This window comes from Fistularia commersonii, chromosome 30 (assembly GCF_037954325.1).
Source record: "Fistularia commersonii isolate RoL2024-O1a breed Wild chromosome 30, RoL_Fcom_v1.0, whole genome shotgun sequence".
NCBI classification, from domain to species: Eukaryota; Metazoa; Chordata; class Actinopteri; order Syngnathiformes; family Fistulariidae; genus Fistularia; species Fistularia commersonii.
The window spans coordinates 3,893,418-3,907,647 of NC_141313.1; positions in this window are offsets into that span (position 1 = coordinate 3,893,418).

A 14,230-nucleotide genomic window follows, 5' to 3' on the forward strand; every position below is an offset into this window, starting at 1 on the left:
GTGTGTGTGTGTGTGTGTGTGTGTGTGGGCATGCGTAAACGTCAGTTTTTCAGACAAGCACAAGACAAAAAATGACAAATAACTCTTCAAACTTGTGCTGACTATCTATAGAAAAACTATGTGTCTTGTGAGTAAGAATGAGCCCAAGTAAGCAAACTGTGTGTGTGTGTGTGTGTGTGTGTGTGTGTGTGTGTGTGTGTGTGTGTGTGTGTGTGTGTGTGTGTGTGTGTGTGTGTGTGTGTGTGTGTGTGTGTGTGTAACTCCAGAGCCCGGAGGAACATGCCTCATCCGCACAGCCTGTGTGCTGCATCTTCACTGAAAAACCATTTTGTCTAGCCCTGAATTATCTATAATGGGAACAATTTCTTTCTTGGTTGGAAACGTGGGGTTTTCACAAAGGGCCACTTTTTGCAGGCTCTCCCCGAAGCTCACGGAGGATTACCGCAACATCGGCCTTCATAAACAAAATCTTTTTGTTGTTTGAAACAGATTTTTACACAAACACATGCACAATATTGAGAGAGCCGCTCGGTAAACAACTCCGACTCCCATATCATCGGCCGAGGCATTCGGAATATGCGTCTTTCCTCCGTACGAAAAGACCGCAATTAACAGTAAACAAGGGTCTCTTGTGGCAAAGTTGCGCTGATTTTGTTTCCACTTGCGGAGAGCGAGCAGAAACGCGATACAAAAAGGTTTGTACTGAGACCCTCCAACTGTGAACAATGAGTCGGCGGGACGAAACGGTTACGAAACATTTTCCCGTCTTAAAAGAAAAGAAAGTCCGTCCGAAGCTCGTCTGAGTTCGATTCCTCGGCAGGTGTTTGATTAGTGTTGGCTTCAGGTTGCCTCCGACTCTGAATCCGTCGAAAACCGCGGCTTCGATTTGTCATTTTTTACAAAACGGGATTTAATAGATTATTAATTGGTGCGTATGCAAGAAAAAAAAAGGCTTATCCCAGCCGTCATTGGGCGAAGAAGTCGATCAGATATTCAGCGTCTCATTCACTTGTCAACATTACTGTTTTACTTAAAGTAGAATGTGTGGTTTGACAAGCACAAAAGCTATGTTGAGATTTTATGAGTGTTTTTTATGTTGCTGGTCTAAATATTGATTAAATTGGACAATATAATCTTTATACATACAACCGTCATTCATGAGTCGGACAGACGTGCAGCCTTTCGGCCTCATTCATGCTTCTTATAAATCGATCGGTCTCTCATTCGCTTTCTACATGTTTTTATGCTAACAACTTTGAGTGTGTGTGTGTGTGTGTGTGGAAATACACTGCCCATAATAATAAAGGGAACACTGAAATAACACCATCTACAGGACTGTCTCAGAAAACTAGAATATTGTGATAAAGTTCTTTATCTTCTGTGATTCAATTAAAAAAACAAAAAATACTTTTTCATGATATTCTAATATTTTGAGATAGGGTTTTTGAGTTCTCTTAAGATGTAAGCCATAATCAGCAATATTGCAATATTTCATTTGATTTGTAATGAATCTTGCTTCTTTGACATTTTTGTTTTTGTAATCGCATTACAGAAGATAAAGAACTTCATCACAATATTCTAATTTTCTGAGACGGTTCTGTAGATCTGAATGAATGAAATATTCTTACTAAATCCTTTGAATGTGCTGCCAGCAAAATCACACAAACATTATCAATGGGAATCAAATGTATGAACCCATGGAGGTCTGGTTTTTGGAGTCACACTCAAATTAAAAGTGGAAAAACACACTACAGGCTGATCCAACTTGGATAAAATGTCTTTAAAACCAGTCCAAAATGAAAGTGTAGCTTTCTAAGTGGACAGTTTGATGATTGACTTACATAGTTACATCGTGTTGTTTCAGCATTCCCTTTATTGTTTTGAGCCATATATACATATATATGTTTGTACATATCTATTCCCTTCTACAGCAGAAATTATTTTCTTGCTCCTGAACAATGCATATTTAATAAACCCGACTTGCATTTGCTTCAAACGTCAGACTTCCCGAGATGAGAAGTCAAGGGATCACCAGACTGATTACAAGCCAATCTCACACAAATGCCCGTTTTATTTCACAGCAATCAGTCCAGCGGTGACATTTTAAGCCAATATTTTGGCGCATTTTGAAATAAAAACTCAGAGAAGCCCCGGCCGGCGGTCCCTCTTGCTGAAATATTCATCACTTCACGTCATTTCGCTCCCTCCGACCTTCATCAGACGGAATAGAAATGTCGACGGTTAACAGCGGTGAATATTTCTGACAGGTTACTCGTGTCCCTCCACGCTACGGATTTGCATACGCACTCCGCTGGCGGCTTCGCCTGCAAGCAGCCCGAGGTGGAAACAAAAAGCAGAGCGCTTCAAATAAAGCCCAGTTGCGGGATCCCCTTAATTAAGACAGGAGAAATTTTCTTTTTTTTTTTTTTTTTTTTTTTTGTCGCAGCTCCTCTTAGCGGTTCTGGTACAACGCAAGGGGAACTACCGAACTACGACCCCCCCGAGCCTTCCTGTCTGCGTGCACGGCCGACAAGCTCTCTGCAGAGGTGACCTCCGCGACCCCGCGCTTCTCAGACAAATGACAAATACATTGTAAGCGCCGAGGCCGACCCGGTGCTGCATCGTGAAAGTAACCCAATTATGTTTCACCGCCCCCGTATCCGGCCCGCATCATGAAAAATAAAAGGAATCTAACATTGCTAAAGATGTAAATAGAAATGTATTTAATTGAAATGATGATCCAGCGTGCGGCTCCGATAAAACCCCGCTGTAACGTGTGTGAGTGCTTGCCAGTGTTTTAAAGCTGGTTTTAAATGCCGTTTAAAAGAGAAGTGCCTTTCGTGACTCAAAGGTTATTTCATTTATTGCAAAAGTATTTGAGAAAATCTGTCGTATTAGATACAAAAAGAAAAAAAAACGTTTTTACTAAAAGCTCAACATTCAGTCAGTCATTATCTTATCACTTATCAAGGACCAGTAACCATAGAGACAAACCCATTCACTCATTTTTTCGGGGGAATATATAGACGTGAGTGTGTATATTTGTGTGTGTGTATATATATATATACATATATATATTGAAGTGCGTGCAAATGTATGTATAGGTGTGTGTATGCGCAGGCGTATATGTGTGTGTGTGCGCGCGCGTCTATGTGTGTATATATATATACATATATATATGAATGTTTAGGTGTGTATATATGTATGTATCTGTGTGTGCGTGTGTGTGCGTATATGTGTGTATATATATATATATATATGTGTGTGTGTGTGCGTGTATGTATGTATGTGTGTGAATAAATATTTGTGTATATATATATGTGTGTGTATATATGCATATATACGTGTGTGTATATATATGCATTTATGTATGTGCATATATATATGTATATATATGTGCTTGTATATATGTATAGCTGTGTGTGTGTGTATATATGTATGTGTGTGCGCGCGTATATGTGTGTATATGTGTATGTATATATATATATATATATATATATATATGTGTGTGTGTGTATATGAATGTATAGGTGTGTATATATGTATGTATCTATGTGTGTGTGTGTGTGCATATAGTACTGCAGTCATTTTCAAGCTAAATATTGACTTCCAGTGTTGATTAAAATAACCCCCAGCAAGACATGGCTTCACTTTCAGTTTCGATGACCTACTTTTAAAACAGCTGATTCATTCGCCCCGAAACACAACGTGACAGCAAAGTGGAAAGTTACATCAGCGGTGGGAAAGAGGTTTGTCATACATGCCGGAAAATGACTTGTGTTTTTTGGATAAAAGGAGACAATTTCCTTGAAAAAATAGCGCGTGGGCGTCGAGCGAAATGTAATTAAAACGACATCATGATAAACGTTCTCTCGGGTTAACACAAACACCGAGGCGAAGTAGAAAGTATATAAATCAAAATGGTACCCGAAGTTAATGTTGAACGGCGTTCCAGTTGTTGTTGGTGCCGTCCCTCGGTCCCACGCGGTGGAATCGCCAGAGCTTTAGCCGCAGCTGCCGCAGTCTCCGGGCCTGCAGAGTCCACGTTGCCACCTTAAAAAATAAGAAAACCCTCCGAGCTTGTGGCGAGGTGGCGTCCTGCATACGGCTGCCGCCACTTCGCTAACACAAACGCCCCCGGTAACATCCCGGTCAGTCCGTTCTCCCATCGATTAACCGCAGAAGCGACGCGCCGTAAATCTCGCACCGTTAAAGTTATCAAACAAAAGCCCGGGGGATAATTGAGCGATAAGGGCGGCGATGAAATAGGGTCACGCCCGTATAACTGAAATACCGCACGACGACGAGAAATACGCCGTAAATTGCTTTTAACGACGATAGAAATCGAACGTTAACGGCGTCCCGTAACGAGCGTCAGTCACGGCGTGTTTATGTATAAACAGATTTTTGTAATGTGTTGTAATTCCTCACCGGGCGAGGTAACGGTTATGATGCGTGATTAATATCTGACGCGATGGGTCAAAAATCCCCTTTTGCGTCTTCACGGGAAAAAAACGTGAGAGATGTTTTCTGACAGTTTGTGTACTCTTTTAATTGTGTGTGTGTGTGTGTGTGTGTGTGTGCACGTTCTGAGAAGGCGGAGTGTCGTGTAGAAGCTTGCGTGGTGCATCTATTTGGGAGAAACGTGTCAAAAGTTGAATTCTTCAAACTTTACTTTCAACCTAGAACCATCCAGGACACACACACACACACACACACACACACACACACACAGAAGGCTTATCTTCAAACACTGTGGCTTCCATTCCTTGGAGATCCTGTGGCGCCGATGAATGTGTGTGTCTTGGTGTGTAAGTGCGTGTAGTTATGATTAAAATTTCCATGTTAGACAATGTCCTTCTTGTGTATGCGCGTCATCGTGTGTGTGTGTGTCTGCGAGCGTGCGTGTGTGTGTGCGTGTGTGTGTGCGTGTGTGCGCTTTCTGATGTGGTTGTTCAACAGAACAACAAGCCTTTAACTTTTACAGAGAAACTCCTCAAATCCCCAAATGGATTGATAATTACAACCAGGACCAGCCTCCGTGTGTGTGTGTGTGTGTGTGTGTGTGTGTGCGTGCGTGCGTGTCACGGGACTGTAGCGGAACATGTTTTATGAATTTTGAAGGGAAAATAATAACAAATTCCTGCCGCGGCTCAAAGAGGAGCACGGGCGGGGGATGAAGATCTACGTCGAGACGGGCAGGAAATCGGAGCCAATGTGACTTTCAGGGTTCGTCGGTTGAATTTTCTCCGGTGGCTTCGTGAAGCTAATTTGCACTTGACGTGAAGATGGTCTTTTCTGCAAGCAAAATACGTTTTCACGATAAAATCCGCCGTTATGTGAACATCGAGGAGTTGTTTTTTTTTTTTGTTTTTCACCGACTGGAAGCGAAGCAGGCGTCGGCCGGGGGGTCTGACCGAAGGCAAAAACAGCTTTTACGCGAGTAACCGCGGCTCCCCGACATCAGATTCGAGGCCGCTGATTTCAGAAGCGCTATGTTCCTTCCGGCCTTGAACGAAATAACAGCCGGAGGGGAAGAGCACGAAGAGAGCGGGCGACGGCTAATGGTCGGAGACGTCGCGTTCGCATCGCGGATCTGCGAAGCAATCGTGCGTTTCGTTTTTCGTCCGAGCGCGGCTTCCTCTGCGAGCCGAGAGATTGTGAGATGCTTTTTCCGCGGGTCTATTTGCGCGAGGAGATGCAGGTGCACGTCTGGAAAATAAATATGAGATAGCGTTATTACCCGAGGTGGAGAGTTAATGATCGATGATTTCAAAACGTGATTTATACGATCGCTCCAATGTCCTTCCAGGAACTACTCGCGTCAAACTTTTAGTTTCACGGAAAGGCAAGGCGGTAGGGACCGATGTGACATCTGCACCTTGAGCTCCGCACTCCGAAAGAAGCCAAAGATGAGGAAGACAGCATGGAGGTCACGATAGCACAACCTTGGACTATCAGATGGGTACCTATCTTCTCCCCTCACCGAACCCCACCGTCCTTCTCCTCCTTCTTTTCCCTCCCCATCCTCTTCTATCATACCAACTAACTTCATGTCCTCTCTCACTACATCCGTGAATCTTCTCTTTTATTGTCCTCTTAACCTCCTGGCTGGCTTCTCTGACCTTCTCTCCAAAACATCTACATGAGCTGTCCCTCTGATGGACCCAACATCTTTACATCTGCTTCCCGTCTTTTCTTCAGCGCCTCTGTGTCCAAAGCGTACGGCTTCGCTGGTCTCACAACCGTCTCGAACACCTTTGAAGAACCCCGCCATTGGCCACCGCATTTTTCGCACTATAAGGCGCATCTAAAATCCTTACATTTTCCCCAAATCGCCCATGCGCCTTATAATCCAGCGCGCCTTATATATGGATTCTTATGCTGACTGAACCTCGAACCAATTCTATGTGGCACACCGCACTCAAAAATCTGTCAAAATTTTTTAGCGCGTCGTTGCTTTGATTGATTGTCTGACTGTTCCCACCTTAAAAGGGGACGTTGTATTAAAGTTGGTCCCCGGTTGAATATGGGTTGCTTTGTGAGACAACGTTAGATAACTGATGTAGTGCTGGAATACAGTGTTGTCCAAACCTCACACAAATGTCAGGTGTCCGCTTTCCCTGGCAACGATAAACCAATCAGAGAACAGTACGTAGTACATTTACCTCCGCCACTTTTTGGAATACCGGTACGTACTGTGCTTCAACAAAATATTACTGCACATTTGTGTGTGTGTGAGGACCCCCAAAAATGGCAACAGCGGAATTCAAACTCGGTCAGGCTGTCAGTCTCGCAGTAGATGATGGGAATAGAAGAGCTGCAAAAGAATTCAGCATTAATCAATCCACGATACAGAAGTGAAAGACGCAAGCAGATCAGCTGTAAACAAGACTAAACTGACTGTTTTGCTTTATATACCTTATGTTTTATCTTGCGCTTTATCACGCGGTTTGACTTATGTCATTGATATTGCGCCTTACAATGCCGTGCACCTTACGGTCCGCAAAATACGGTAACTAATTTTTGCATAAATATCTTGTGGAAATCCCTCTGTGGGCAGAAGAACTTGGGCATCTCCGTTGGACCATTTCTCAGCGGTTGTGTCATTTCGTTGCCCGTAGCAACAGTTTTTTTTTTTTTTTTTTTTTTTTTTAAATGGCACTCTGTGGTCTGCAAGAAGTATCTGGTAATGGGAGTAGCTTACGAATTCCACCAAGCACCTACGTCGCACGAAACTGTAATAAGATCCTGCTTTGGAGTTGGAGTTTATAGGGTTCTAGGAGCCTCTGCTGCATGACCAAAAACGCTTCCAAAAAGGTCCGGAGACCTCCGAAAAGTCCCTCTAACCTTTCACTGAAAAGTGAAAACAACCAGTCGCCGTCGCCTCCATCGCTGACGGACACCAACCTCCTCCCGTTTCATCAAATCACAGGTTTAAGAAGCTCGAAAGGACGAAGGCGGGAGCGTCTGTCGGATCGAAATGTTCACCATGAACTTCAAAAGGACATTTACAACTACCGAAGGTTTAAGATAAAAAAAATATATATAAACGTTGACGTTTGACAGTGTAGGAGAACGTATCGGACGTGAAAAGTAAGATTCAGACGGAGAGAGCGGGGAAGATGATACAACGGAGGATGAAGCAGGGAGGAAGGCGGAGGGAGGAGAAGGCAGGCGGGGAGGATCGTTTTCAGAGACATTTTGATGAATGAGCTGAGTTTTAGGCCAGTGGCGGTACAGCTAAGCCAGAAAATTATACACTTCTAAACAACTTCACACAACAAGAGAAGGGCCCGGATCCAGCGCCGCACAATAGGCCCGCGCACAATAGACCGCGGCGAGCAGAACACTTCCCATCACGCTCGTGGATTGCGCTATTATGCCGAGCCGGGGCGGAGGAGGAAGTGAAATGCTTTCACGTACTGTAGTTACTCCTCTAAAGGCTGATTGAAAAATAAAAGCTGGGTTTTAAATTTTTTTTTTTTTTTTTTTTTTTTAAAGAAAACACATGCTTGCCCTGCAACATAAATAGCAAAAAAAAAAAAAAAAAAAAAAACAGCAATATCAATAAAGAAGAAACAAAACTTTCTCAATTTATAAATGATAAAAAAGTTATAAAATTTCAGCTGGTTGCCCTTCACTTGTTTACATCCAGATCAAGCCCAGCCTCTTCTATCTGGCGTTTCCCGAAATAAGCTATTCAAAATATTTAGGAAAAAAATATATGAATTTGATAGTTTTGGATTGAAAATGCTGTTGAAGTTCTGCAACCTGTGATAGTAATCAGACAGAAGGAGTGTTTTTCAAAAATAAAAACATCTGAGAAACTGGAAGCCAAAATCTGTCACTGAGTAATTATGATGATAATAATAATAATAATAATAATAATAATAATAAATAACACTGTAATTAAGATAGAGATTGATAAACAATATTGCATTGATTGTCTAATTACTTCATTTTTCCAGTTATCAGTGGGATCAGATCCCACTGATAACTCAAATGTGAAAGCATTTTGTGTGTGTGTGTGTGTGTGTGTGTCATTGTTGGAAAGATTTGGGCTTCGACGACTCAGTGTTATCAAGAGATTAATCACTTTGTTTCCCGGTTTCGTTGCCTTTTTTTTTTTAAACCCTGACATGGATATTTTGGAGTTGTATCTTTCCACATAAAACCCCCCAAAAATGACTTCACAACGCTTCTGGCTGTCGGTGCTTCTGGCTGCCATCCATGAGCCTCATCGTTCCGGAGGAAATGGGGAAGACTGATGAGGCAGTGGGAAGGACTTTGACTCACAGAGAGGATGTCAGGCAGAGTGGAAAAATTCTCCTTTTTTTAAATTAGATTCGTCAATATGATAACAAGGGCGGCAAAGGGGGAGCCGGGGTTATAGCGCTTCGTGGCAAGAAGATCCCTGGTTGTAGGTCTCCGTATGATGTGTAAATAATATACTGTATATGTCTATATATTGCCTAAATGAGGGGGTGAATGGTTTATCTATGACATATTATTAAGAGGGTGAATCGTTGAATGTCTCTATCAGGGCGGGCAAACTACGGCCCGCGGGCCGCATCTGGCCCGTTGGTCTTTTTAAACCGTCCCGCCAAAGATTGGCACAGAATTCCTACTTGATGTGAATGATTGGATCGATGAATGTTGGAGCTCAAACGTGAGAATTTCATTTTTGGAGCTACTTGACAACACATGAATGAGCCGGACGTGAAGTTACAAGGGAAAAAACGATTCGTGAGATGAAAAGTGAATTTCCGCGAAGTAGAATGAGTCGTTTTGATGGTATTTACAGATATATTAACCCTAAACGAACCTCGCTCGACCCTTTACGAACCTCCCGGCTACAGTTATCTGTTATTGTTAGTTTTATCTTTTCAACAACAGTCAGCATCTTCTTGCTAATCTCGCGGTCTATATCAGACTTTTGGGTGGGTGATCGTAGAATCAGACCAGTCTGATATGTACTGTTAAATGCATCCTTTTTTTTATATGTATCGGATTTTGTGGTGACCCGGCCCGTCTGTCAAATTTTAAAAATCAATGCGGCCCCAGAGTCAAAAAGTTTGCTCACCCCTGGTGTATATGATATGTGAATGAATGAAGCATGGTGTGTGTATATATCTATATGTTTGGATAAGAGTGTAAATGGTTGCATGTCTATAAAAAATAGGAATTCGCTGCCCAGTCATGGATGGGTGCCGGATCGAAAAAAAAGTTCGACTCAAAAGAGTTTTGAAACAATTTGTGCATCGAAAAATGCTCCAAAAAGAAAAGATGATTTATTTTACAAATAACACAAAACACTTATTCTCGCATGTATGACATTTAGAGCAAAAAAAAAAAAATAAAAAAAATTGGCTCTTATATGTTGCTTATGCTTATATGTGTTCACAAATATTTTATTGTGGCGCCATTTTTTAAAGAGAAGAGAAGGATCATGTGATTGATTCCCTCCTTTTTTATTTTTTGCACCTCTTGATTTATGTATGACATTTCAACATTTTTAACATTTTAACACAATAACATATCATTATCTTCATGACTTTTTGAGAATTAAACAAGGGTTTTGTGTTATACAGGACTGTCTCAAAAAATTATAATATTGTGATAAAGTTCTTTATCTTCTGTAATGCAATTAAAAAAAACAAAAATTACTTTTCATGATATTCTAATATTTTGAGATAGCATTTTTGAGTTTCCTTAAGATGTAAGCCATAATCAGCAATACCAAATTAATAAAAGACTTGCAATATTTCAGTTGATTTGTGATGAATCCAGAATGTATGACATTTTTGTTTTTGTATTTGCATTACAGAAGATAAAGATCTTTATCACAATATTGTAATTATCTGAGCCGCCAGTCCTGTATGTGAAATCAATTTTTTTTCCGAAGCATTTTTTTGGTGTGTGTGTCTAAATCGGACATATAAACGAAGGTGAATTGTTTTATTTCTCTATATACCATGTGACAAAGGAATGAGAGGGTGAACTCTTGTATGAGTGAATGGGTGTGTGTTTCTAGATCAGGGGTCCCCAAACTTTTTCCTGCGAGGTACAAATAACTTTTCCCTTCTCTGACGGGAGGCCGGGCCAGGCTGTAGCAAAAAGTGTGACGATCGCAGAGGTGTCTAAATTTAAACATTCATTGTTTTCCAGAAAGCCACACATTGGATCTTGACAGGAAAAAAAAAAAAATCAGAAAATAAATGACATAATGAAATAAATAACTCTATTTATGAAATAAATAGTAACCAAATATCCCCTTTCAAGTTTTTCACAGAAAGAAAGACCAAGGAACATGGACTTTCTTGCAGACACAACTGTTTGCAGCTCTCTCATATCAAATTCACCGTGAACTTTTTGGACAAATTTGCGTAACCCGAAAGCGCGCTCGAACAGAGGAGCGGTTAGGCTGAGCTCGGCGTACAAATGCACAATCTAACGGTCCATTTTTTTAGCTTTGAGAGTTTTGTCTGCTCGCATTTGGTCTTGCAAGCAATCATACTTGTCGTCGTGTCGGCGCGGATTCTTTGAATGGATCCACCGTCTCTTGACAGATGAGACAACCTTTTCTTTAAATTGAACCAAAAAAACAATCGTTTGTCCACTGCAGGTCAAACACCCTGCATTCTGAATATTTTTCTCTCCCCTTTTCGCCATAATCCGTGTTGTTTGACAGGGGTGTGTCCGGGATTTTTTTTAATTTTTTTTTGAGGAAGGGGTTTCAGATACGAGTGGAACAGTGTTAAGTTCCATGCATGCACAAGTCACGATTTTGGGTCCAGAATGAAAAAAAAAAATCATAATGCATGTCTAGTATTGTTCAGGGGTCGGGAAAATTGTTCAGGCGGGCCGTAGTTTGGGGCCCGCTGCTCTAGATATGTGTGAATGGTTGTATAAAACTATATAACATATGAATGAGAGGGTGAATGGATGCATGTCTATATGTGTCACTGTGATAAACTGGTCGCTTCTCGCCCGCTGACAGCCGCGGATGGGCTCCCGTATCCCTGCATCCATAGCTGCCGGCATAGATAATGGATGAATGAACGAATGCAACGGTAACAGAGGAGTCAATTCATCCCGGATTCGTTATCACCCGTGAATATTCGCGTTTTTTGCCGAGGCGCCGGAGTGAGCCCCCGTTACACCTTTTCTGAGTAGCATTGAGATATAGGTAATGAAAAGGAATCGACCGAACTGGGACAACGGGACATAAAAAGCGGTGAAATAATACAGCGGCGCCGAATGCTGCTTAATCCCCACGCATGCAAACATCAGGCGTTAGAACACGGCCAACCACTACCTCATTTACAGCATTAAACAGGAGAAAATGCAGGAAAGGCTCTTAAAAACTCAGCGCCAAAGTCATGCGGCGACGCTGAAAGTGCCAAAAACGCTAAGATCCAAAGAGCGATCGTACACTATGTATCACACAGAAGAAAGCAGCTAAGCATTGTGTGTGTGTGTGTGTGTGTGTGTGTGTGTGTGTGTGTGTGTGTGTGTGTGTGTTGAGCCAAGTCCTCTACCAGGCACCTGGCAGTTTGCATGGTTCTTGGAGAGTCGAGGCCCTTGCAGGCGGGAGGTCAGACGGGAGGTCGCCGATCACATCCGGTTTAGTCCCGCCTCCATCTTTTTTTGTCGCGGTTACTCCTTGGAAAGAACAGATTCCCGGTCCAAAGTCTCCTCCGACGCGGGAGGAAAACCACCTCTCTCCTCGCCGTGCTCTCAGCCGGACGGCTAATCATGAGCTCATCTGCGAAATGTTAACGCTTAACAGATGTCACGCCCGTCCAATCGCTTTTTTTTATCGAAATGGTTTAAAATCGGCTAAATGACGTCCACCATCAACATCTGCGTCGGGTTTGGTTATTAACCGAATGTTCATCGGAACGGCGATGCGGAATTTTCGCCCATGGATGTGTGTGTGTGTGACATTATTTTGCAACACTTTGCAAAATTTTCTTTCATAACACATCTTATGGAAGTCACTGTCTGCCTCTGCTGGCTCGCATGAGGCGTTGGAAACCTATAGTTGTTTTGTTTGGCCGGGTTCTACGCTCAGGTGTTTGGGGTGGCAAGCGAAGCCGAGACCACCCTCAGACGGCGACATCTTTTCAAAAACGGCGGTGATTTAACTCCCTCCTTCAAGGTATCTGACTTCTGTTTCCGTGCCGCCGCTCGGGGCGACCTCGGAAAGGGAGTGCATGGTAGGTGTTCCTGTGTTGAAATTTTTTTTTTTTTTTTTTTCCCCCTGAAAACCAACCTGGATTTTAATGAACCAAATGGAGCGGCGCCGCTTTTTCTTTTCCACTTGGTTTAAAAAAAAAAAAAAAAAACAAGCCCGAAGGTCCGACAGCCTTTTTTGACTCACCCAGCTGCTCAACACTCCGTGTCCCGCAGGAAAAATACGATCATGGTTTGAAAACAAACATCTGCATTGGTATCTGATCATTTACTTTTTCTTTCGCTCGCTTCATTTTTATCCAATCATCTCCCTCCATCTCCCCTGCCGCCTCTTCTCTCACACCAACTCAGCTATCCTATATTAATGTAAATAATCATTACATTACATTACATTGCATTTGGCAGACGCTTTTATCCAAAGCGACTTACAATAGAGGACATAGGGACTGCAAATACACTTACAAATACACGAAGCACAGGAAATATACAGAACAGTAAGCTTGGGTTAGTGAGTGTTTTTTTTTTTTTTTTGACAAAGACATACACAAACGTACACACACTGCATAGCCTAACTTGCTGAACTTGCTAATCATAAACACGTCGCAAGATAAATGAAATAATGTGTTTGTAAGCGTGCCCCTGTTATTTACTTTGTTTAACTCTTAATCCACATTCACCCTCTTTTTATTACTGTGTTGTGCCTTCAAGCCACCGGGGGCAGTAATCACACACACACCATCTCTGACACACACACCCATCCATCAAGTGTGTGAACAATCCTTAAGGCCTTAACATTACTCTTGTTTGCAGTGATAGAGTGCCGGACAACTCTCTTTCTCCGTTTCCCCCCTTCTTGTTCTCTTGTCTTTCTTTTATTCTCCTTGTTCGCCGCCTCTGTGTGTCTTAATCTTGTTTCCTCACGTACTATTACCCTAAATCTCTGTCGCGCGCCAAAACCTCCTTCACCTCCTTCACCCCGGCCTCCGACCCACTCCACTGGTTCTCTCCCATGCATAAAACACTCCGTTGGAGGTTTCGGTTGTTATCAATCATTGTGATTATAATCTGTTTCTTAATGACGCCGTTCACGCGTTCATCGCGTCTGACTAACGGTGGATTTTAACATGGAGTAAATGTGAGGCTTTTTTCGTGAAGTGTGTGTGTGTTAAATGGGACGAATCCGTGTTTCTGAAATAAGGCCTCCTAGACAGCGTAAGAGCTCCGCGTTGCCGACGCATCAAGTCGAGATTGAGAAGCGACCTGAATATTTGCACATTTTTTCCAAACCCTGTCGATCCAAAGTCGCTCTCATTTCGAATCTGAATTATTTAAATGAAACTTGGGGATTGCATTGTCATTTGGCATTTATTACATTGCTTTTCATTTAAAGAGGCCAGAAACTTCTTTTTGGATCCCAAAGATAAACTTATTTCAAGTTATCTTCCCCGAAAAAACGTTCAGTTTGATTTATTTTTTTCATTTTTCAGATTTTTTTTTTTTTTTTTTTACGAAAATGTTTTTGTTTTCC